We start from the raw sequence: 23,113 nt of genomic DNA, 5'->3' as shown, positions 1-23,113 counted from the left end.
GAACAGAGACAGGTACACACTGAGCCACCTATTCCAGCAGTTTCTGGAACACAGAACACAGATGGTGGCCCACCAGTGACAGGCAGAGGAGGAGTGCAGCCCATAGCAGGTGCGAGAGCAATGGTGCAGGACAGCAAGCAGCCTGCTGACCTCTCGGCCTGGACAGTCAGGGTGTGGGGTGCAGACCCGAGAGAAGGAGAAGGGAAAGTAGGCTGAGAAATGAAATGTCCAGTACCAAGGTATTTACCTCCCACCTCCCCACCTCCTGCCAAGCACTACAGGAGAGGAAATAGACTTTTAAAGACTTTGAGTGAGCCCTGGCTGGTGTGGCTCAGTGGATTGAGTATGGGCCCAGGCATATGCTGTGACTGGTTTGATTCCCAGTCAGGGCACATGCCTGGGTTGCAGGCCAGTTCCCCAGTAGGGAGCATGCAAGAGGCAACCACATATTGATTTTTCTCCCCTTCTCTTCCTCCCTCCCTTCCCCTCTCTAAAAATAAGTAAATAAAATCTTTATTTTTTTATAAATAAAAAAAAAGAGTTTGAGTAAAATACTCTTCCATTGCAACAACAGGGAGGTAACTTGAGAATATCATGCTAAGTGAAGTAAGTCAGACAGAAAAAAGTTAAGAACCATATGATTTCACTCATATGTGGGCTATAAAACTGAAAGCAACAAAATGAACAAACAAGAAAAACATAAACTCGTAGACATTGATAACAGTATGGTGGCCATGAGAGGGAAGGGGTATGGGGAGATAGTACAGGTAAAAGGGGTCAAATATATGGTGACAGAAGAAGATTTGACTTTGCATGGTGGTTACACAGTGCAGTATACAGACTATGTATCATAAAATTGTACTTGAAATCAATGTCACCCCAATAAATTTAATTTAAAAGAGAATTTCAGCATATGCACTTCAAGTTCATCCAGCTCAACAATAAAAGTGAATGATCACAAAGAATTTGAGAAAATCTTCCAGCATAAAATAAACAACAAAAATTTTTAAAACACAAAGAGAAAAACTGCCCCTGAGGATACAGAGAGAATTCAAGTAACAAAATAGATATTTAAAAAAATCTACTCAGTGTCCTCAGAGAAATTTAGGGAGAAATTGCAACAATAAAATAAAAAACAATATGCTATGAAAAAAGCAGTCAGAAACCATGAAAGCATTCTTGAAATAAAAAATAGCAAAACAGCAGTTCAACAGAAGTGTTAGAAAATAAGTCACTTTGGGAAGTCCAACAACCAAACAGTAGAAATTCTAGGAAGAAAGAGAAAACAGAGAAGTAGAAATTGACAAGAAGATAAGACGATTTATTGCCCAAAACTGAGAGGAGATACAAGTCTTTAAGCTGAGTTGCACAACTGCTTAGCAAAATCAATCAATCCCTTCCTTTCTCCCTGAGTCTCTATTTCTGTCTCCCACCCAGGCTCTTGTTCTGTCATCTCTCTGTCTCTCTCTTCCTTTCCTTTCTTTCCCAACACACACATGCATGCAAAAACTACACATACACACACACCTGGGAATTTTTATTCATTAATTTTTTTGAAGAAAAGAGGAAAGGAGGGAGGAAGAAGGGAGAGAGGGGGGCACGTGCATGCATGATACACACACACACACACACACACAGAAAGAGAGAGAGAGAGAGACATTGATTTTTTTGTTCTACTTGTGCATTCATTGGTTGCTTCTCCTATGTGTCTTGACCTGGGATTGAATTTACAACCAATTGAAATAACTGTCCAAGGCCACACCTGGGACTTTCTAAAGCATCAAGGACAAGAGAAGATTCTAAATCTTTCGGAGAGGAAAGAAATCTGCTCTCCTAGCACTGGCTGGTGTAGCTCAGTGGATTGAGTGCGGGTTGTGAACCAAAGCATCACAGGTTCCATTCCCAGTCAGGGCACATGCCTGGGTTGCAGGCCATGGCACCCAGAAACTGCACATTGATGTTTCTCTCTCTTTCTCCCTCCCTTCCTTCTCTAAAAATAAATAAATAAAATCTTTAAAAAAAAGAAAAAAGAAATCTGCTCTCCTAAAATATATATATATATATATATTTCTCAAACTGGCATCAGGCTTCTTTTGAGCAAAACTGGAAATCTTTATGTTTTGACAGAAACTCACTTTCAACCTAGAAAATATATTATACTTAACTAGTAAATGCAGACTAAAGACAGTTTCAAAAATGCCAAAGCTGCTAGTTTGCATTACTCAAACTCTCTTTTGGGAAATTACTGGGGCTGTACCAGCAAAATGAACAAGGAAACCAAAGTGCCAGAATGTATGGATCCACCCCAGGAGGAAAAATGACCGGAATTTGGGAAGAACAACATGTAGTCGAGAAAGCCCACAGAAGGCATCTTGAAATAGAAAGTCTAACACACAGGTAAACAGAAAATATTTATTACATGATTTCTTTCCTCACTCCAGTTTGAGACTCTACCTACCCAAATCACTGACTTCTGAACCTATGCTTTGAAGTTATTTTTTTACACAGTTTTGGATTAAGGAAGGAGAAAAATGAATAAAGATAAGGATACAGCCCCTTTCCCTACTATAGAAATCCAAGAAGACAAGCTTTGTTCCCAGCTACTCACACACAATGGTAAATTAGACAGATGTCTTGAGATTCCACAACAACCAAAGTGAATGGTTAACAGGACAAAAATATCTAGATTACTCATCCTCATCTTTACTATCACTCTAAAAAGCAAACAAGTGAATCAGAAAATTACAAGGGCCATAATCTTCAGCTGAATCTCATTGGAATTAGTGGTGAATTTTTGCCTGTAGGGTTGAGCTAGGGCTGACATTACTGTTCCTTGCTTTTTATTCTTTAATCATTTTCCCTTTGGATCTATTCTGGAGCTGGTCAAAAGAAGTAGATGGTTTAAAACACATCTACTTCTCCCCAGTCTACCCCCTCCAACACACACTCACACCACTACCACTACTTCGGATGGGCTATCATTTTTGGTTTATGGCAACAGCCTTCTAAATGGTCTCTATCTCCAACCCTTCTAACCGCCCCCAACTCACTCTTGTCCCTCAGTCCATTCTCTAAACTTTAGTCCAACTGATATTTTTAAAAATGAAATATTATCATATCAGTCCCTTGCTTAATACCCTTTAGTGGCATGGTCTTCTGATTCTTTAACACATTTTGCCATATCATCACAATCTGCTGTCTTTTCTCATCCTTTCCTGATACTCTGCATTCCAGTCACACTAATCTTCAGCTGCACCTTTGCCTCTGCCTGGAATATCCTTTCTTCCATTCCCACCATTTCCTCATCCCTCACCCCACAGCTTAAATTTTTAGCCCTTCATACCATACTACATCTGAGAAATTTTCCTGGACCCCAACTTGGGGTGAGGTTCCCCTCTTATGTTCTGAGCTCAGAAGCCTTTGCCATCACAGCATCCATCATAATTGCTTTTGGGGTCTCTTCTGTCTTGTTCATGGTTGTGTCCTTGGTGCCTGGAACAACTCGATCCATTGTAGATACTCAATAAATACTTATTAATACAGTCTTTGTTCAAATAAAGAAAAGAATAGTTGTTCTGCCTCTGCTCCACCCCAGAGCCACTGAAGATGACTCTCTGGGTCTGAGCTCAGGAAGCTTGAATTTTTTAATAAATTTCTCCAGGGCATTACTAGGCATGCTCATTTGCAATGAAAAGAAGCCAAAGATATAACAGCTTTGTTTGCTAAATGCACAGTGAAAATACAGGCATTGTCAATGTCCATTTCAACAGTATGTAGAACAAATTTAACAGTGCCTCTGCAGCCTCCAAGATAGGTCCCAAGGTCATCCAGTGTCATTTATGAACCTCAGTTTGGCCACATTCCCTCTTACCATTCTAATAATTCATCTTATTGTTTGTCTTATAGGGATGTTTTCCATCTGCTTTAAATCTTCCTTGGTAGGTGCTATGGTTCTCTTAAAACTGAGTAAAATACTGATGAAAATAGTGAAATGACATTTAGGTACGGTCAATAAACTATTCTCATTCTTAAGCTAGGAATCAACACTTTTCCCACCCTGTTTTCCATCTATACCTCTCCTCCTGGGTCTTAGAAGAATCAGTATTCAAATTCAATTCCAAGTTCAGCTTTCCATGTGTGATCTCAATGGCATTATTTACCACCCTCCTGGAGATCTTGTTCTCATAGTTACCACCACCCACCTTCTCTTCACAGGACACTCTCCCTCTCACATTTCCAATCTCTCCCACCACACTCTCAAAAACAAAGCAGAACTCAACCCTGCCTCCCTGCTCCAGCTGGCACCAATGGCTGCTTTCTTCATCCGTACATTTTTAGAAACAGCAATCTATTCTCATTGCTTCCACTTCCACACTTTTCATTCACTTCTCAATCTACTAATATGTGACTTCCACCCCCACATTTTACTAAAATTGTTCTTTCAAAACTAGGTCACCAACTGCTTCCTAATTTCCAATCCCAGTGGTCTCTGCATTTTTTACTTGTCCTTTCTTCTGTGAGGCAGTTTTGACCATATTCTAATTTGGAAACTCCCTCTCTATTATACTCCAAACACTGCATTTTCCTGGGGCCCCCCCTCTTGCCCACTTTACAGTGCTCTGTCTCTTACAGGGTCCTTTCTTCAGTTACTCCTTAAATGTGGGTGTAAAGTTCCCCTATTGACCTTTTCCTTCCTCCATCCCCTTCTATTCCTGAAACTGCTCATCCATCCTAGATGGGTTCACTTCCCATCTAGGGGGTAATGACACTTTATCTTTGACTCAGAATTCTCTCTGGCCTCAAGTCCTGCCTTTTAAAAATTTCTACCTTAATGTCCCCTAGGAATCCCAAACTCACTATGTGTCAAATAACTGTCCATCACCACCCAATCCTACAAAACACCCACCACCCATCCACCACAAAATAACCCCCAGTGCTCCCTACTGAGTCATTGGTCCCTATAAGAGATCCAAATAACCTGAACTGATGACTTCTCTCTCTGGCAGGTAAATGAGGTCTGTCCAAAAGGTATACAGCCATGTAATATGAAAAATAGAGACATTTATTGAAGAAGATACAAGAAAGATAAGACAATGATACATAAGACAATGATACCTCAGTATCCTTTGAAGTAGGCACCTTGGGACCTCACAGTTCTCCCAGTCACCATCGGCTTCCCTGCCATATTTTCCTAAATTTCACTGATAGTCTCTTCCATTTCCAAGGTGATTTTAGTTTTGGGAAAATCCAGATGTTTCAGGGCACCAAATCTGGGCTGTAGGAGGGCTGAGTCACCTGGGTGATTTGTTGTTTCATCAAAAAACTCTGCATGAGACATGATGTGTGAGTGGGCACATTGTCATAATGAACTGCCAATCACCAGTTGCCCATACTTGTGGACTTCTGAATCATCCAAATAGTTTCTGTGGAGGAATGTTCAAGCTTAGCGCAAAATTGGATGCAGATTCACTGTTCTGCTCACTCAGTCATTTGAATGTGACAGCCACACAGTACACATGCTCACTCAACATGCATCTACTGCCCCCACTGACTAGTAGAGTGAAGTCATCACTGTTCATGCATGCACATGCCAGTCCACTCTCCTTGGCTGCCAGGTTACATCAATGTTGTGCAAACTGTTCTCATTATATTAACAATGGCTAGTATTTTCTGGACAGGCCTCATATACTCAAACTTTATTCCTTCTTGTCCTGGAAAACTCCTATTAATCTTTCCAAGATCAAAGATGGCAGTGGAATAGGTAGAAGCTACACTCACCTCCTCCCAGGACCAAACTAGAATTAAATGAAAATATAGAAGAATTAACCTGAATAACCAACTAAAGACTAGCTGAACAGAAGTGTTATAACCAATAATTTATAGAAGCCACAGTCACACTTTCTCTAGGTAAACCAGAGAAGTGGAAAGAGAAGGGGACAGTGGGGCTGTCCCCACTCCCCGGGCAGCAGCTGAGAATATGGATAGATACCTCAGCTGTAAAGGTATCCCCTGAGGAACATAGGGTCTGGCCCCACATTGGGCTCCCTAGCCTAGAGAACCAGGGCTAAGAAGAGGTACCCACATAACATCTGACTGTGAAAAGCAACAGGGTTTCTGTCTGCCAGTGAGAGACAGGAGTCTGGTAGAGGCATAGGTATCCTCTTAAAAATCCAACACACAAAATCTCATTTGCAGCCACTCACTCTAGACTCCAGTGAAGGGAGGGTGGAGTGGACTCAAGTAGCATGAGGAGAGACTAGTGTTCATAGAGAGATTGCTGAAGGCGCAGTTGTGAGGATTCCTGTGCAGAGTATATGTAAGGGACCCTGTAAGAGTCCCTCTCCCACATTTCAGATACCATCTTTCTTGGATGAAGTATTCCCTTCCCTACAGTATCAGTCTGGGGGAAAGCAATAGACCCACCGCATTCTAGATTCCCTGTTACTTCACCTGTGGAGCTCACACCCTGCTGAGGAGTCAGCTGCTCAGGCAAGTGTATAGAGAGGTTTAGAGGTCAATGGAAACTCGAAGGGTGTTAGTGACAAATTTCTGTGGCTGTAGGGTGAGGGCCACTTCTCCCTCCTTCCCCCAAAACCGACTGCCTCTCCCCCTCACCAGATATCCACTAGCCCCACCCATGTGACTCCAGAAGGCCCCACCCTGCTGAGCTGGGACTCCAGGAAGAATCTGGGACAGACTAAGTTGTATGGCTCCAGGATGGGAGCCATTTGCCCTTGCATGCCAGACCTGTGCAGAGCCCTCTTTTTACATGGCCAAATCTTGGTCTGTTTGGGCCTAATAAACTCACTGGCCTCGCCCTAATGATTTCCTGAGACCTTGTCCCACCATAAACTGCTAAGGGCACCCAGCAGGAGTCACTGGACTTGGTATATACTAGAACTTTTGCTGAATGGGCTCAGACCAAACCCTGGCACAAATATGGAACCTGTATTAATCTGGTGAAAACCACTCACCCTAAACTAGTGACTCACTGAGAACTTTCTACATGCAACTTTGATTACTGGCAGAGGTTCTTTCAGTAACTGAGACTAACAGGCAGCTGGTAGGCAAAGGCAGGTGGAAGCAAATCTAGAGGAATATTGGATTTTTTTTGCTGATCTGCCTCTGAACTTGATGCTGGTGAAAGCTGGCCTTGGTGCACAGCTTGGTCCTCCACACACACACACACCCAGGCCCAGCAGAGGTGGACACAAACTGTGGATCACTTTGTAGCTCCAAACAGGTTTCCCAGGGCCAGTGATGGGAAGCATCTAACATTGACCTGCACCACTACACTTCTGTCCTTCCCAAGATGCCCCAAAACTGACAACCCAGTGGCCAGCTTCAGACAACATCAGAGCAGGATCAAATTAGGTTCACAGGTAGCATATCCAAAGGGAGACCTCAGCAGGCACCAGACCCTGCTGAGAGACATTACTTTTCAGGTGGTCAGCACCTGAAGAGCAGCTTGTACACTGAAGTATGGATTGATCCTTACAGTCATCCAACCTGAGGGCTGACCCCACACACTAACAGGCCAATATAAATCAAGACTCAGTTATGACAGGAGGGTGCACATAACCACATAAGAGACATTCCTGGACCACCCAGCTCAGGTAATCAGGAAGACTGTGCCACTGGATCCTTACAGCACACCTACAAGATAAGACCACCCTACCAAGACTGGGAGACATAGTAGATATACCTAATACATAGAAACAAAAAAAAAGAGATAGCCAAATGGAGAGACAAAGAAACATGCCTCAAATAAAAGAACAGGTGAAATCTCTAGAACAAGGGCTAAACATTGGATTAGACAAAAAGTCTACATGATGTTCTCCCATAAAATAAAAGACAGATTTTTTTCATTTTCACCAATAACATTATTGACTTCAATATTTTGAGTATGTCAACTGTCTCCCATGTGGTACAATATTGGTTATTCTCAAGTAATGTCTCGACTTGATCACTATCAATTTCAAGTGGTCTATACGACCATGGAGCATTGTTCAACAACAAATCTCCAGGATGAAACCCTGCAAACTACTTTTTACATGTTTGATCACTCACAGCACATTCTCATACACTGCACAAATCTTTTTTGGTGTTTCAGTTGTTTTTCTATCTTTCTTTAAATAAAGCATAATATATTTAAAATGTTGCATATTTTCTTCCACCTTCAATACTAAAATGGCTACACAAAAATTCAGTTTTCAGAGGTTTTTAAAAATGCATACAGACAGACATTCTGAGGAGAGATCCAAGATGACAGAGAAATAACTGGAAGCTACATACCAACCTCCTCCCAGGACCAATCTGGAATTACAACCAAATTGTAGAGAAATCATCCAGAATAACTAACTGAGCACTAGGGGGAGAGAAGCCTTATACCAAGGACAGACAGAAGAAACCACTTCACCACAACAAGACTGGTAGTTAGTGTGGAAGAGGCGCGAGAGGGATGGCTGGTCTCCCATGGGTGGCAGCTGAAGTACTGCAGGAAATTTCAGTAGCCAGGGGTTCCCCTGAAAAATGTGGGGTCTAAGCTCGAAGCTGGGCTCCCCAGCCTAGACCACCATACCCAGAAGGAACCGAGATAACATCCAGCTATGAAAAACAACAGGGTTTCTGTCTGTCAGGAAAGGACAGCTGGAGACAAGGAGAGCGTCTTAAGAGACAACACACAAAATTTGCTATGTAGCAACTTATCTTGGGCTCTGGCTGAGGGAGGGCAGAGTAGATTAAAGATGCGTGAGAATGTTACAAAACAAACAAGGGGGGACTGGGACCATATACTATTGATGAAAGAAGCCCCCGGGTCCTTTATATCCGTTGCCAGAGGAAAGATGTCTCTCAATGCCAGAGATTTGTGAAAAGGAAACGAAACGTTTATTTAATGCTATACAAAATTAATGTAGGAACCTAATGTCTTCACCAAAAATCCTAAAGTCCCTTAAAGCACCCACAAACAGACACAGTCCTTCCTTCCTTCCCCTTTTGCCCAGTCCAGAGTACCGTATCTCCTAAAGCTGTGGGAGTCCCTACTCTGGCAAAGGCACGTGGTCCTCTCTCCCCGGACCACGGGAGTCTCCACTCCGTCAAGGCCGCGTGGTTCCTCCCTCAGGGCCGCAAGAGTCTTCACTCTGCTAAAGCTGTGTGATTCTCTCTTGCAGGGCTGCACATGGTTCTCCCCGCCCCCTCCACCCCCCAAATGGCTGCCACGTCTCGGTTTAAATCCCAGCGCCAATCTTCCTCTGAAGCCCCATTTCCGGCTCCTCTCACAATTGGCTACAGCTGCCAGATTCTGGGCAGGTGTGGCCCTGTGGTGTGGAGCCAATTATCTCCAGGCTCTTTGGGATCTTATTACAGATCCCTATTTGAGGCTCCCCTCTTGGCTGCACCCTGTTACACTCTCACAATTGGCTACAGCTGCCAGATTCTGGGCAGGTGTGGCCTGTGGTGTGGAGCCAATTATGTCCACCCTCTTCTGATTCTTATTACAGATCCCTATTTGAGGCTCCCCTCTTGGCTGCACCCTGTTACACTCTCACAATTGGCTACAGCTGCCAGATTCTGGGCAGGTGTGGCCCTGTGCTGTGGAGCCAATTATCTCCAGGCTCTTCTGGATCTTATTACAGATCCCTATTTGAGGCTCCCCTCTTGGCTGCACCCCGTTACAATCCCTCCTTTCAGGTTTACACCCACTTTATAATCTTACAAAGGACAATGGACGAAGGTCTCATCTTCTTGTAACTGCTTCCGGCTGGAAATGGACGTTGTTCTACCCACCCATGGGTCAGGGGTGCCCTGAAAGGGGGTGGGGGATGCAGCATGGAGGGGGTCCTTTCTGTAAGGGGAAGGACCTTACAGAATCCTGGTCAGTTGGCTGTCACCAGGAAGTCTCAGGCTCAGTGTCCAAAGGCTGGCATTACTGGACCGTTGGCATCCTGGTCATATTCTGGAGGTGACAGACTTGGAAAAAGTTGGAAAGCACAATTAAATCATAACCACTAAATGACAAAGGCAAGGGCTTAGGTAAGGAACGGCTTATCAGGAGGAAGGTGTACAAGGCACGCTACACCTATCCGAAACTCTTGTGGCCCACTATACTTCACTCGGGCTGAGGGGATATGTTAGGATTTCCCTCCTTTCAGATTTCTGGGCCCTTTCTGTCCAAGCCATCAAGACAGAAAACGGGAAATCAGTTCTAAAGTGAAGCCCACAGATCGCCTGACCCCTTCACCAGCCCAACCACTTAGTTCAGCCAAACCATGGAATCTCAGGGGGCGATGATGAAAATGGGCCCCTCAAATGAGGCCTGTATTACCGTCAGTCACTCAGGTAATGAGGTTCTAGGCATATGCCCTACAGAAACAGAAGAACGCACAGGTTTATGTACACAAAAATTCCCAAGCCAGTCTCTGTGCCTGTGAGACAGTCTTTTGGGAAGACATCTTGTTACAAGGCCCTTGCTACAACGATATTTAACAGTGGCAATTTGACAGATCCTTTGTGCCTGTAGGTTGAAAAGCAAATTTTCAAGACAGTTAGTTGCCCCATTTCTGATGTTCAATACTGAGTATTGTTATTTTCCTCAAACCATAATTTTTCTCCTTAAGATCACCCTCGCTGTTATTAAAGGGACTACTTTGAGTCCCGCTTTTAATTTTGATTGTTCGTTTGCATAAACACACTTAGAGCAGCCTGGATCACTTATGATCCTTGAGTCTACTTTGCTGGAACTCACACAGTCAGCCTTTAGATTGACTTCTCAGTCCGCCCCCACCTTGGGGCACAGAAGCAGAGCCACACATCCGCCATCTGGCTTCGCCTGTACCAGTTGTTTCACTCAAATCCTTGAGGCTTCCGTTGTGCTTACAGGTTCCTTTTGGCCATCTTTCAGGAAAGCAACCTTCGTTCCCTCCCTGGAAAGACTGCCATGAGCCACACAACCAACCAAAGTACCAGGCTTTTCTCGTGGGCATACGCTCGCTTCACAAGTCAATCCCAGCTCCTCAGGGCTTTCCGGTGACGACCAGAACCCGTACATGCCTCCTTCAGGCGTGACATTCCAGTCAAAGACTTGGTTAACAAAACCACTATTAACGACTGGTCTTATTGGTTTTATGCAAAGAAACCTTGTATTATTGCTCACTCCTTCAGAATGCCAAATTCTGGAGGGATCAGGTAGGGAGAAAAATACAAAGCGTGAAGGAAAATCCTTTTCCTTCTGATATCCACCAGGCTTCTCAAAACTTTCCTACAGAGCGTGAAGTTTCAACCTTCCCTGGAATCCTCAATTTCCTTTTCAGAGCAGATACAGAGCGAAATCCAAAACAGAGAGTTCCAGAATAATACACAGGTAGAAGCATTCTCTTGCACCAATGCATCCATTGGTGCCTCGCAGAGACATGCTCCTTCAGGTCCGGTCTCTTGGCAGAGACATGCCCCCTTTGCCTCTGGCTGAAGCACTCGTCAGCCCCAAATGACCCTTCCTGGGTCCCGAGTGGCAAAGGCACGCTCCCCAACCGGTTACAGGTGACCTTTCCTAGGTCTTCAGGCACAGGTTTCTGATCAGAAACAAAACGAATGTGAGAAATTTGCTCTTTTTCCATGAAACCATAAAACAAGTAGTTCAGGTTTCCTCTACTCCAGGTTTAAAACTTTCACAACCTTTACACGTAATTTTCGCATCCAAATTTAACCATCATTCTCCAGGGTTTCATTCCCGGGAAACCCTGGTCCCTTTCCCACACTGGGAAGGACTATGCTTAGACTCAGTACTTAGACTCAGCATATGGCAGCTAAAAGTCTCTAGCTTTACACACACTTTTATGACATGACAAGCACTGTCACCCTGTACCGGGATTCGCTGTTTCTTTCCGGAAGAGGAATTTCCAACCTTCCTCCGGAGTGCAGGTCCAACTTTCCCTTTCTGCCTCAACTGCAGCAGTAAGGTCTTCATCTCCCTTCGGCGGTGCCCGTTTTACCCCGGTGTGGTGCCTTCCCCCTTTTGCGATGGGGGCACTCATCCCTCCAGTGCCCCTCCTCCTTGCAATAGGCACATTGATTACGGCCTAGTGCGCCTTTCTTCTCCGTAGGGCCCCTTTTGCCTCAGGCCCAGTGGCGGGCACCCGATGAGTTTCCCTTTTCTGCCCTAGGGCCCCACTTCTTTCGGCTTCCCTGGGCTAACTCCAAAAACACTGGGGCCCGTTTTGCCTTCCCTGCTTCCCGGGCTTTGTAGACTTTAAAGGCTATGTCCACTAGCTGGGAGGAGCTCATTCCCAGTACTCTGTCTACACGCTGAAGTTTGTTCCTGATATCCGGAGCACTCTGCCCAATAAAAGTCGTGTTTACCATTCTCACGTTCCCTGGTGCCTCTGGATCAACGTCAGTGTATTTCCTATATGCCTGATAGATCCTCTCTAGAAATTCAGAAGGGTCCTCATCTGGCTTCTGCTGGAGAGTCTGTATCATATTCAGACTCCTCTGCTTGGGCACTCCTTTCCTAAGTCCTTCCAATATGCACTTTCTATAGTGTCTTAAAGAGGTTAAGCCATCTCTGCTATTCGGGTCCCACTTAGGGCCTACCCGAGGAATTGCCTCCACTGGGTTAAGAATTCCCTCGGTGTCCTCATCACGGAGACGCTGGGCCTCCTGATCAGCCCTACTTAGAACCAAATGTCTTTCATCTGCTGTTAGCAAAATGTTCAGGAGGGCCTGTATGTCTGCCCAGTTTGGGTGGTGAGTGGCAAAAATAGAGGCAATAAGATCTGCCATCTTCTGAGGATCACTCCTATATGAGGGATTGGCATACCTCCCGTTCCTCAAGTCGGAAGTGGAGAACGGAGTATGAGCCCAATAGTAACCAGCGGGGCTGGCCCTCACCATGTATTCCGCCTATCGGGTATTGCCTCAAAGGGTACTGGCTGGCTACACCTTTGGAGGCTTCCCGGTTATAGGAGGTGCCCTGGCGAGTTCTGGAGGGTGAGACACATTGCTCAGCAGGTGGAGGCGGAGCAGTTGGCTTTACGGGAGGAGACAGTACTGAGGTGGCTCCCACTGCCTGTGCAGGGGGAGGCACCCCAGCAGTGGTAGTTCTCCTCCCGTGTGAGGCTGGACGTGTAGAGACCTCCACCAGCTGTGAAGGTGGTGCCCTCTCGGAGGCCCCTCCTACCTGCGGAGGGTGGTGCCCCAAGGCCTCACCCTGCAGAGGGGGCCAGGCCCCGCCCACCTGCAGAGGGTGGTGCCCCAAGGCCTCACCCTGCAGAGGGGGCCAGGCCCCGCCCACCTGCAGAGGGTGGTGCCCCAAGGCCTCACCCTGCAGAGGGGGCCAGGCCCCTCCCACCTGCAGAGGGTGGTGCCCCAAGGCCTCACCCTGCAGAGGGGGCCAGGCTCCTCCCACCTGCAGAGGGTGGTGCCCCAAGGCCTCACCCTGCAGAGGGGGCCAGGCCCCTCCCACCTGCAGAGGGTGGTGCCCCGCGGAGATGCCCCCCACCCACAGGGGGCTGGATGGAGGCAAAGCACAGGCACCTCCCACCTGCTGGGGCACCGGGACTCCAGAGCCCACCCCCACCCATTGGGACTGGGGTGCCCCAGAGGAAGGCGGTGCGCAGGCCCCTCCCACCTGCGATGGTGGCGCTGGCCAGCTGGCTCTGGTTTTGAGGGCCAAGAGTTCCCCTCCCATATGCTGGTGAGGATAGCTGAAGGAGCCAACTCGCGAATCTGTGGTGGCGACTTCTCCCACCTGCAAGGGCTGGGGAGTCGTGGCGGCCCCCACCTCTTGGGGAGGTCGCAGCGCCACTGGGGTTCCCCCTGTCTGCGAGCTCCCACTCCCTGGGTTCAGAGCATTAATGAGGTTTATCTCCTCATTCTCTCTCTCTTCCTGTGTTCGACTCTCAGGGAGGGTTTCGGAGACCACTTTTCCCTTCTGGACCGTCACACGCTTCTCTGTCTCTGGCACAAAGCTGTTGTGCAATATTATAAATGCATTAAGATAGTATAACTCTTCCGATAGTATATACCGCCCACAATACTGTTTCAATCTAGCAATGATGCAGTACCTCAAAGAAGCATTCACTGGCCATCTCAGCTCATCACCCAAAACATAAGTAGGCCACACAGTATTACAATAATATACCATTAACTGCTTAGTCAAGGGAATCTTGTATGACAACTTAGCACAGTAGTTCTCCCAATCCCTTAGGATTCTACCCAATGGGCTCCACTTAGGGACTGGCTCAGAACTACTCTTACAGTTCCGACAAAGCAAGCAAAAGTTCAAACAAAGCAAGCAAAGGTTACAGATGGTGTAAAGACCAGGTATTTCCAGATCCATCATCCAAAATTCCCGCTCCATTATTCCAAAAACTAATAATAATAATAATAAAATAAAAAGCACTCAGAAACCAACTTGTCAACCAAAACACTTCCACGTCTCTGCTGTCTCTGCCCCCATTTCGTTTCCTTTCCACCTTCCCAGGCATGATAGGCGGCCGATGCCCTCAGGAGGAGTGGGGAGAAATTCTCCAGACTGGGAAAACTCCAAAGTCTCACTCTCTCGCACCTGAGGGGTTCGGTCTGCCACGGACAATTATCGTCCTGCCGCGGATGCCAAAAACTGTTACAGAACAAACAAGGGGGGCCTGGGACAATATACTATTACTGAAAGAAGCCCCCAGGTCCGTTATGTCCGCTGCCAGAGGAAAGACGCCTCTCAATGCCAGAGATTTGTGAAAAGGAAAGGAAACGTTTATTTAATGCTATACAAACTTAATGTGGGGACCTAATGTCTTCACCAAAAATCCTAAAGTCCCTTAAAGCACCCACAAACAGACACAGTCCTTCCTTCCTTCCCCTTTTGCCCAGTCCAGAGTACCGTATCTCCTAAAGCTGTGGGAGTCCCTACTCTGGCAAAGGCACGTGGTCCTCTCTCCCCGGACCACGGGAGTCTCCACTCCGTCAAGGCCGCGTGGTTCTCTCCCTCAGGGCCGCAAGAGTCTTCACTCTGCTAAAGCCGTGTGATTCTCTCTTGCAGGGCTGCGCATGGTTCTCCCCGCCCCCTCCACCCCCCAAATGGCTGCCACGTCTCGGTTTAAATCCCAGCGCCAATCTTCCTCTGAAGCCCCATTTCCGGCTCCTCTCACAATTGGCTACAGCTGCCAGATTCTGGGCAGGTGTGGCCCTGTGGTGTGGAGCCAATTATCTCCAGGCTCTTTGGGATCTTATTACAGATCCCTATTTGAGGCCCCCCTCTTGGCTGCACCCTGTTACACTCTCACAATTGGCTACAGCTGCCAGATTCTGGGCAGGTGTGGGCCTGTGGTGTGGAGCCAATTATGTCCACCCTCTTCTGATTCTTATTACAGATCCCTATTTGAGGCTCCCTTCTTGGCTGCTCCTTGTTACAAGGAAAGCTTGAGGTTGTTGGTTCTGGGGAGTGAACTCACAGTGCAACCACCAGGATCCCTGTGCTGAGTCAGTCCCCATACTGCAGGAGGCATTGTCTCAGGTAGAGGACTCCTCTTGGTGGCATCAGCAGGAGGAGAAACAATAGCTCACCTCCAGGAATTACTCTGCCCCATCCTACGGAGCTTAAATCAGGCTGCTGATTATAGCCTGATTAGTTTAACAACTGATCCGCATAACAGCTGATTAGTTTAACAGCTAATGTGAAAATACAAAGAAGCATCCAACATGAAAAGGCAAAGAAACAGACCCTAAATGAAAGAACTAGAGAATTCTCCAGAAGAACTAGATGGAATGGGGGAAAGGAATTTATCAGTTAGAGAATTGAAAGTAATGATTATAACGATACTCACTGGCATGAAAAAAAGGCATAGAAACCATAAAAAGGGCCAGTCAGAAATAAAGAATGCAATTCTGAAATAAATAATACACTGGAAGGAATAAACAGTAGGTTAGATGGAGCAGAGGATCAAATCAGTGATTTGGAAGCCACCGTAGAAAAAAACACCCAGGCAGAGGAGCAAAAAGAAAAAAAGAATTAAAAAAAAAGAACAGGGCTTAAGAAACCTTTTGGACATCATGAAGCATAACAACATCTACATCATGGGAATATCAGAAGGAAAAGAGAGGAGCAAGTGATTGAGAATCTATTTGAAGAAATAATGACTAAAGACTTCAGTAATCTGCTGAAGGAAAAAGACACACAAGTCAAAGAAGCCCATATAGTCCCAAACAAGTTGGATCCAAAGAGGCCTACATGAAGAGACATCCTGATTAAAATGACAAAGCTTAAAGACAAAGAGAATCCTAAAGTCACAAGAATAAAACAGGTATATACATACCAGGGAGCACCAATTACACTGGCATCTGATTACGCAACAGAAACATTTCAAGGCCAAAAGGGAATGGTGTGAAATATTCAAGGTGACAAAAAGCAAGAATCTACAACCAAAGCTACTTTACCCAGTAAGGTTATCATTTTCATTTGAAGAAGAAACAAAGGAGCTTCCCAGATAAGAAAAAGCTAAAGGAGTTTGTTAACACCACAACAAGTTATGCAACAAAAGTTAAAGGGCTTGCTTTAAAAAGAAGAAGAAAAAGAGAAAAAAGAAGAAAACAGTCTAACAATAAAATAACACCAATTACGTATGTATCAATAATCATCTTAAATGTAAATGGCTTAAGTGCTTTGACTGAAAGACAGAGAGTAGCTGAATGCATAAGAAAACAAGACCCATATATACGCTGACTCCAAGAGACACATCTCAGATTGAAAGATACATGCAAACTAAAAAGTAAAGTGATGGAAAGAGATATTTCATGCTAATGGAAAAGGAAAAAAAATTGAGGTAACAGTACTTATATCCCACAAAACAGACTTTAAATCTAAAGCTATAGTTAAGAGACAAAGAAGGAGACTACATAATGATAAAGGGAACAATCCAACAAGAGGATATAACCCTAGTAATCATTTACACCCAACATAGTAGAACCTAAATATGTGAAGTAAATCTTGATGGACATAAAAGGAGATATTGACAGAAATACAGGCATATTCAGGGATTTTAACACCCCATTGACATCAATAGATAGATCTTCCAGACTGAGATCAACAAGGAATTGTGATCCTTAAAGAAAACATTAGACAAGATGGATTTATTTGATATCTTCAGAGCACTTCACCCTAAAGCAGCAGAATATACAAACTTTTCAATTATGCATGGAAGATTATCTAGAATAGACCACATGCTAGGCCACAAAAGAAGTCTCAGTAAATTTAAGAAGATTGAAACAATACAAAACACTTTTTCTGACCACAATGTTATGAAACTAGAAATCAATCACACAAGAAAAACTAAAAAACACGGAAAGACATGGAAGCTACATAGTAACATGTTACTAAACCATGAATGGGTTAACAATGAACTCAAGGAACAATCAAAAGATACCTTGAAACAAATAAAAATGAGAACGTAACAACCCCAAATCTAGGGGACACAGCAAGAGCAATCCTAAAAGGGCAATTCATAGCATTATAGGCCTATCTCAAAAAAAAACAAGAAAAATGTCAAATAAACAATATAACTTTACACTTAAAGAAAATTAAAAAAGAACAACAAAGCCCAAAATTTAGTAGAAGGAAGGAAAAAATAAAGACCACAGCAGAAATAAATGAAATAGAGTGTAAAAAAATGCATCAATGAAACCAAGAACTGGATCTTTGAAAAGATAAGCAAGATTGACAAACCTTTAACAAGACTTATCAAGAAAAAAAGAGAGAACCCAAATAAATAAAATCAGAAGCAAGCCCTGGCTGGCGTAGCTCAGTGGATTGGGCGTGGGCTGCAAACCAAAGTGTCGCAGGTTCGATTCCCAGCCAGGGTACATGCCTGGGTTACAGGCCATAACCCCCAGCAACCTCACATTGATGCCTCTCTCTCTCTCTCTCTCTCTCTCTCTCTCTCTCCGCCTCCCTTCCCTCTCTCAAAATAAATAAATAAAATCTTTTAAAAAATCAGAAGTGAAAAAGAAGTAACAAGCGACACCACAGAAATACGAAGGATTATAAGAAATATTATGAATAGCTATATGCCAATAAACTGGGCAATTTAAATGAATAGATAAATTTTTAAAAATATACAATCTTCCAAACCTGAATTAGGAAGAATCAGAAAAACTGAATAGACAGATTACAACTAATGAAACTGAAGCAGTAACAAAAAACTCCCAATCAACAAAAGTCCTGTACTGGATGGCTTCACAGAGGAATTTTACCAAACATTCTAAGAAGAAATAACACCTATCCTAGAAAACAAGCTATTCCAAAAACCTTCATGAGGAAGGAAGTCTGCCTATCTTATTTTATGAAGTCAGCATTATCTTAATTTCAAAACCAGATGAAGGCACTACAAGGAAAGAAAATTATACTCAGACAACCGCACTTGAACAACAATAAAAAATTTAAAAAAGAAAATTATAGGCCAATATTCCTAATAAACATAGATGCTAGAAACCTCAAAAAATATTAGTAAACCAGACCCAGCAATAGATTAAAAAGATCATATACCATGCTCACATGGAATTTATTCTAGGAATGCAAGGTTGGTACAATATCCACAAATTGATAAAGTGATACATCACATAAACAAAATGAAGGTTAAAAATACGTGATGATATCAATAGATACAGAAAAAGCATTTCATAATATCCAATACCCATTTATAATAAATACTCAGCAAACTGAGAATAAAAGGAACATACCTCAGTGTAGTGAAGGCCATATATGACAAACCCACAGCCAACATCATACTCAATGGGCAAAAACTACAATAGTTTCCCTTAGAATAGGAACAAGACAGGGATGTTCACTTCTCTTATTCAACATAGTACTGGAAATTCTAGCCACTGCAATCAGGCAAGAAGAAGAAATAAAATTCATCCAAATCAAAAAGAAGGAAGTAAAAACAGTCATTATTTGCAGATGACATGACACTACACAGAGAACCCTAAAGATTCCACCAGAAAAACTACTAGACCTAATAAGTGAATTCAGTAAAGTAGAAGAATACAAAATATATATACAGAAGTCAGCTGCATTTTTATGTATCAATAATGAACTATCAGAAAGGGAAACTAAGAAAACTATTCCATTCAGAATTGCTTTAAAAATAAAATACCTTGGAATAAATTTAATCAAGAATGTAAAAGACCTATACGCAGAAAATTATGACTCTGAAGAAAGAAATTCAAAAAATACAAATAAATAGAAGCATATACTGTGATCACAGATAGAAATAAGTAACATCATTAAAATATCCATACTACCCCCAATAATCTATAGATTCAATGCAATTCCTATCAACTTACCAATGGTATACTTCACAGAACTAGAACAAATATTCCAAAAATTTATATGGAGCCACAAAAGACCCCAAATAGCCACAGTGATCTTGAGAAAGAAGAACAAAGTTGGAGGAATCACACTACCTGATGTCAAACTATACTACAAGGCCTTAGTAATCAAAATAGCATAGTACTGGCATAAAAACAGACATATAAATCAATGGAACAGAATAGAGAGCCCAGAAATAAACACATGCCTTATGGTCATTTAATATTTGACAAACGAGGCAAGAACATACAATGGGGTAAAGACAGTCTATTCAATAAGTGATATTGAGAAACTGGACAGATACATGGAAAAAGAAATAGATAAAACTAGATCACCTTCTTATACCACACACAGAAATAAACTTAAAATGGATTAAAGACTTAAGTGTTAGACTTGAAACCATAAAAATCTTAAAAGAAAACATAAGCAATAAAATCTTGGACATCTCCCATAGGAATATTTTTTTCTGATATTTAGCCCTGGGCAAGGGAAACAAAATAAAAAATAAAAAATAGGACTACATCAAACAAAAAAGTTTTTGCTCAAAGAAAGGAAACCATCAACAAAATGAAAAGACAATCCACTGAATGGGAGAACATATTTCTTGATGATACATCTGATAAGGAGTTAATATCCAAAATGTATAAAGAATTTATAAACCTCAACACCAAAAGGACAAACAATCCTATTAAAAAATGGGCAAAGGACCTGATAGACACTTCTCCAAAGAGGACATACTGATGGCCCATAGATATATGAAAAGATGCTCAACATCACTAATCATCAGAGAAATGCAAATTAAAACCACAATGAGATATTATCTCACACTTTTCAGAACTGTTATCAATAAACCAAAAAACAAGTGATGGTGAGGGTGTGGAATAAAGGGAACCCTCATGCACTGCTAGGGGGAATGCAAACTGATGCAGCCACTCTAAAGAACAGTATGAAGTTTCTTTAAAAAATTAAAAATGGAGCTGTTTTATGACTCTGTGATCACTCTTCTAGTAACACATCCAAAATATACCTGAAGCCCTAATTCAAGAGAATATATACATCCCTGTGTTTGTAGCAGTGTTGTTTACAAAAGCCAAAATTTGGAAGCAGCCCAAGTGCCCATCAGTAGATGAGTGGATAAAAAGCAGTAGTACCTTTATTCAATGGAATACCACTTGCCATGATAAAGAAGGAAATCTTACCTTTTGCAACAGCATGGATGGACCTAAAGAGCTGTTAAGTGAAAGACACCAGTCAGGGAAAGGAAAACACCATATAATTTCACTTAAATGTGGAATCTAATTAATAAACTAACAAAATAGAAACAAACTCATAGATACAGAAAACAGACTGAAAACTATCAGGGGTCAAGGGGTTGGGTGGCTGGGTCAAAAACTTAAAGGGATTAAGAAAAAACCCCTCTCATTGATACAGGTAACAGTATGAGGATTATTAGAGGAAAGGGGGTTAGGGGAAGGTAGAAGAGGGTAAAAAGGGGATACATGGTGATGGAAAGAGACCTGACTTTGGATGATGAACACACAATGCAATATACAAATGATGTATTAAGAATTGTACACCTGAAACCTATATGATTTTACTAACCAATATCACCCCAATAAATTCAATAAAAATAATTTAAAGAAACTTTCTAGAGCCCCTCTCTGCCTCAGCTGAGTTGAATACCCCTCCTTATGCATCTATCACATACTTCTCTCTATTGTAAGTACTGATTTATCTCTGTGTCCCCACAGAGACGCACAGAGCAACACCTGGCCCATAATGGGTTCTCAGAAAGTCTTTGTTGAATAGCTTAATGAATATTGAATAAAGAAATAAAGGAATGGATCTGATCATCTCAAAGACTGGTGATTCTCTAAAACAGCAGTAGATTGGTGAGCAATTATGGCCCACCACCTTGCCACTTGCTTTTCTAAAAAGAGTTTTATTGGAACACAGCTAGGCTTCACTCACTGACTATTTTCTGTGGTTGCTTCTGCATTATAACGGTAGAATTGAGTAGTTGTAACACAGACTGTTTGGCCTAGAAAGCTAAAATATTTGCTGTCTGGCATTTCATTTGCCCACCTCATTCCAAAAGATCTCAGGACCTTATCAACATTCCATATGGATGAAAAAACAACTACGATTACTAACATTTATTTGATAGATATTGATGTAATAAATCTCTGTTCTTATATATTATAATATAACTTGGCATATTATAATAATTATAAAAGCAAAATAAGATAACTATAGACTCTGATAAAGATAGTGAAGGAAACAAACTGTATAATGTGTTAGGAAGTATCTTATTAGAAAGGTGTCACTGTAGAGGGGAGGGTCAGGGTAGCCTTTCTGTTTGGGGTAGTGGCATTTATGTTAAAACCTAAAGGAGACAGTCAGTCCTGGAGAGTGCTGAGGAAAGTATGTTTTAGAAGGCATGGTGAGTACAGAGGCCCTTGGGTCAGGAAGAGGTTGCCATGCCTGAGGAACAGAATGGAGGCCACTGTGGGTAATGTGAAGTGAGAAGAAAGGAAAGGACACAAAGAGGCTTGAGGGAGGAGGCAGGAGGAGACCTGGCCCTGGAGGCCAGGGAAGGTGTTCTGATGCGTTGACCACATTTGGAATGCCAGGTGCTATTCTCAGAGTCTCTATTCAATTCTCTCAGCAATCTATTGCTTTAGGTTCTGTTATTATTCTCATTTTAGAGAAGAAACTGAGGCTCAAAGAGGTGTGGACTGAGTAACTAAAAACTGAAGCATCTGGGATGAGATGTTGGTCTTTCTGTTTCAGAGCACAGGGACTGCCCAGCAGACTACACAGCCTCCCACCTGCTCCTCCTGAAGTTAACAACGTAATCTCTCAACTTAAAAATTATCAGGATCACAAATCTGGCCTCAACCTACTCATATGACTTTGCTTCCAATGACTCTGTTTGACCGAGTCCCTCTTTGCTAAAGAAGCCCCATACTTCCACATCTCTGCCACATTCTTCCTGCATGGACCTCACTCAACTGTGTCACTCTGTCCATCCCACAAATTCTTCCAGGCGCACCTGCCATGTTACCCCTTCACTTGCTGCCTAACCTTCTTCTCCCTGTATTAATACCTTCCAGCAACACCTCATAGTGCTTTTCATGGAGCCAGAGCTGGAATGTGTTTGCTGAATGAATGAATGCTGCACCTGGCCTCATTCTTTCTATCATGAGCTCAGCTAGAATGGGAAGAGGTGAAGGTCCTAGTGCTATCTGAAGTTATCCAAAAAATTTCTCATAGACACAAGTCTTCTAATACAAATCAGAGGATTAAGATTTACTACATGCTTTAGCACTAAAAAGCAAAAACCTTGGGGGAAAAATAATGCTGCCACCTTAGAATTCTAACTTTAGAAATACTGAGCATATGCTAACATTTTGCTAAATTTCTGACATTATCATGACCAGTCAGACTTTTCAACAAATACTAACTGCACTTGTGTTTTAAATTGTTCCAATAGACTTTACTTGCTCTTCAAGACATATTTCATTACTTTAATTGTCTACATTTTAAAATCTGGCAGGATTCATTCTGTTGTTTAAAAAAATTACCAAAGAGGAAAGTTCACAAGGTATGTTGAACTCTAAAATAAAATTTATCTTAATAAGCAGAATTCAAAACAAAACTGGATGTAAGTTGAGAAAAATTCCCCAAAGTTCTCTTAACGAATTAAAATTCTCTGGTTATTTATATATTGGAATATTCTTATTTAGCTTT

At 42.9% G+C, this 23,113-nt stretch overlaps 1 protein-coding gene and 1 long non-coding RNA gene across 2 annotated transcripts in view; one reads left to right on the top strand and one right to left on the bottom strand.

Annotated features, from left to right (window-relative positions):
* MTUS2 (microtubule associated scaffold protein 2) overlaps positions 1 to 23,113 on the bottom strand; it is a 596,801-nt gene that overhangs the window by 358,720 nt on the left and 214,968 nt on the right. The window lies entirely within an intron of this gene.
* On the top strand, positions 12,340 to 18,833 carry LOC118498933. Its single transcript, XR_004901425.1, has 4 exons — positions 12,340 to 12,349; positions 16,818 to 16,823; positions 16,959 to 16,969; positions 18,714 to 18,833. It is a non-coding gene; the product is annotated as an uncharacterized LOC118498933 (long non-coding RNA).

Source organism: Phyllostomus discolor, chromosome 2 (assembly GCF_004126475.2).
Source record: "Phyllostomus discolor isolate MPI-MPIP mPhyDis1 chromosome 2, mPhyDis1.pri.v3, whole genome shotgun sequence".
NCBI classification, from domain to species: Eukaryota; Metazoa; Chordata; class Mammalia; order Chiroptera; family Phyllostomidae; genus Phyllostomus; species Phyllostomus discolor.
Note: the sequence above shows the minus strand (reverse complement) of the source record. Positions and strands in the feature narration are given on the sequence as shown.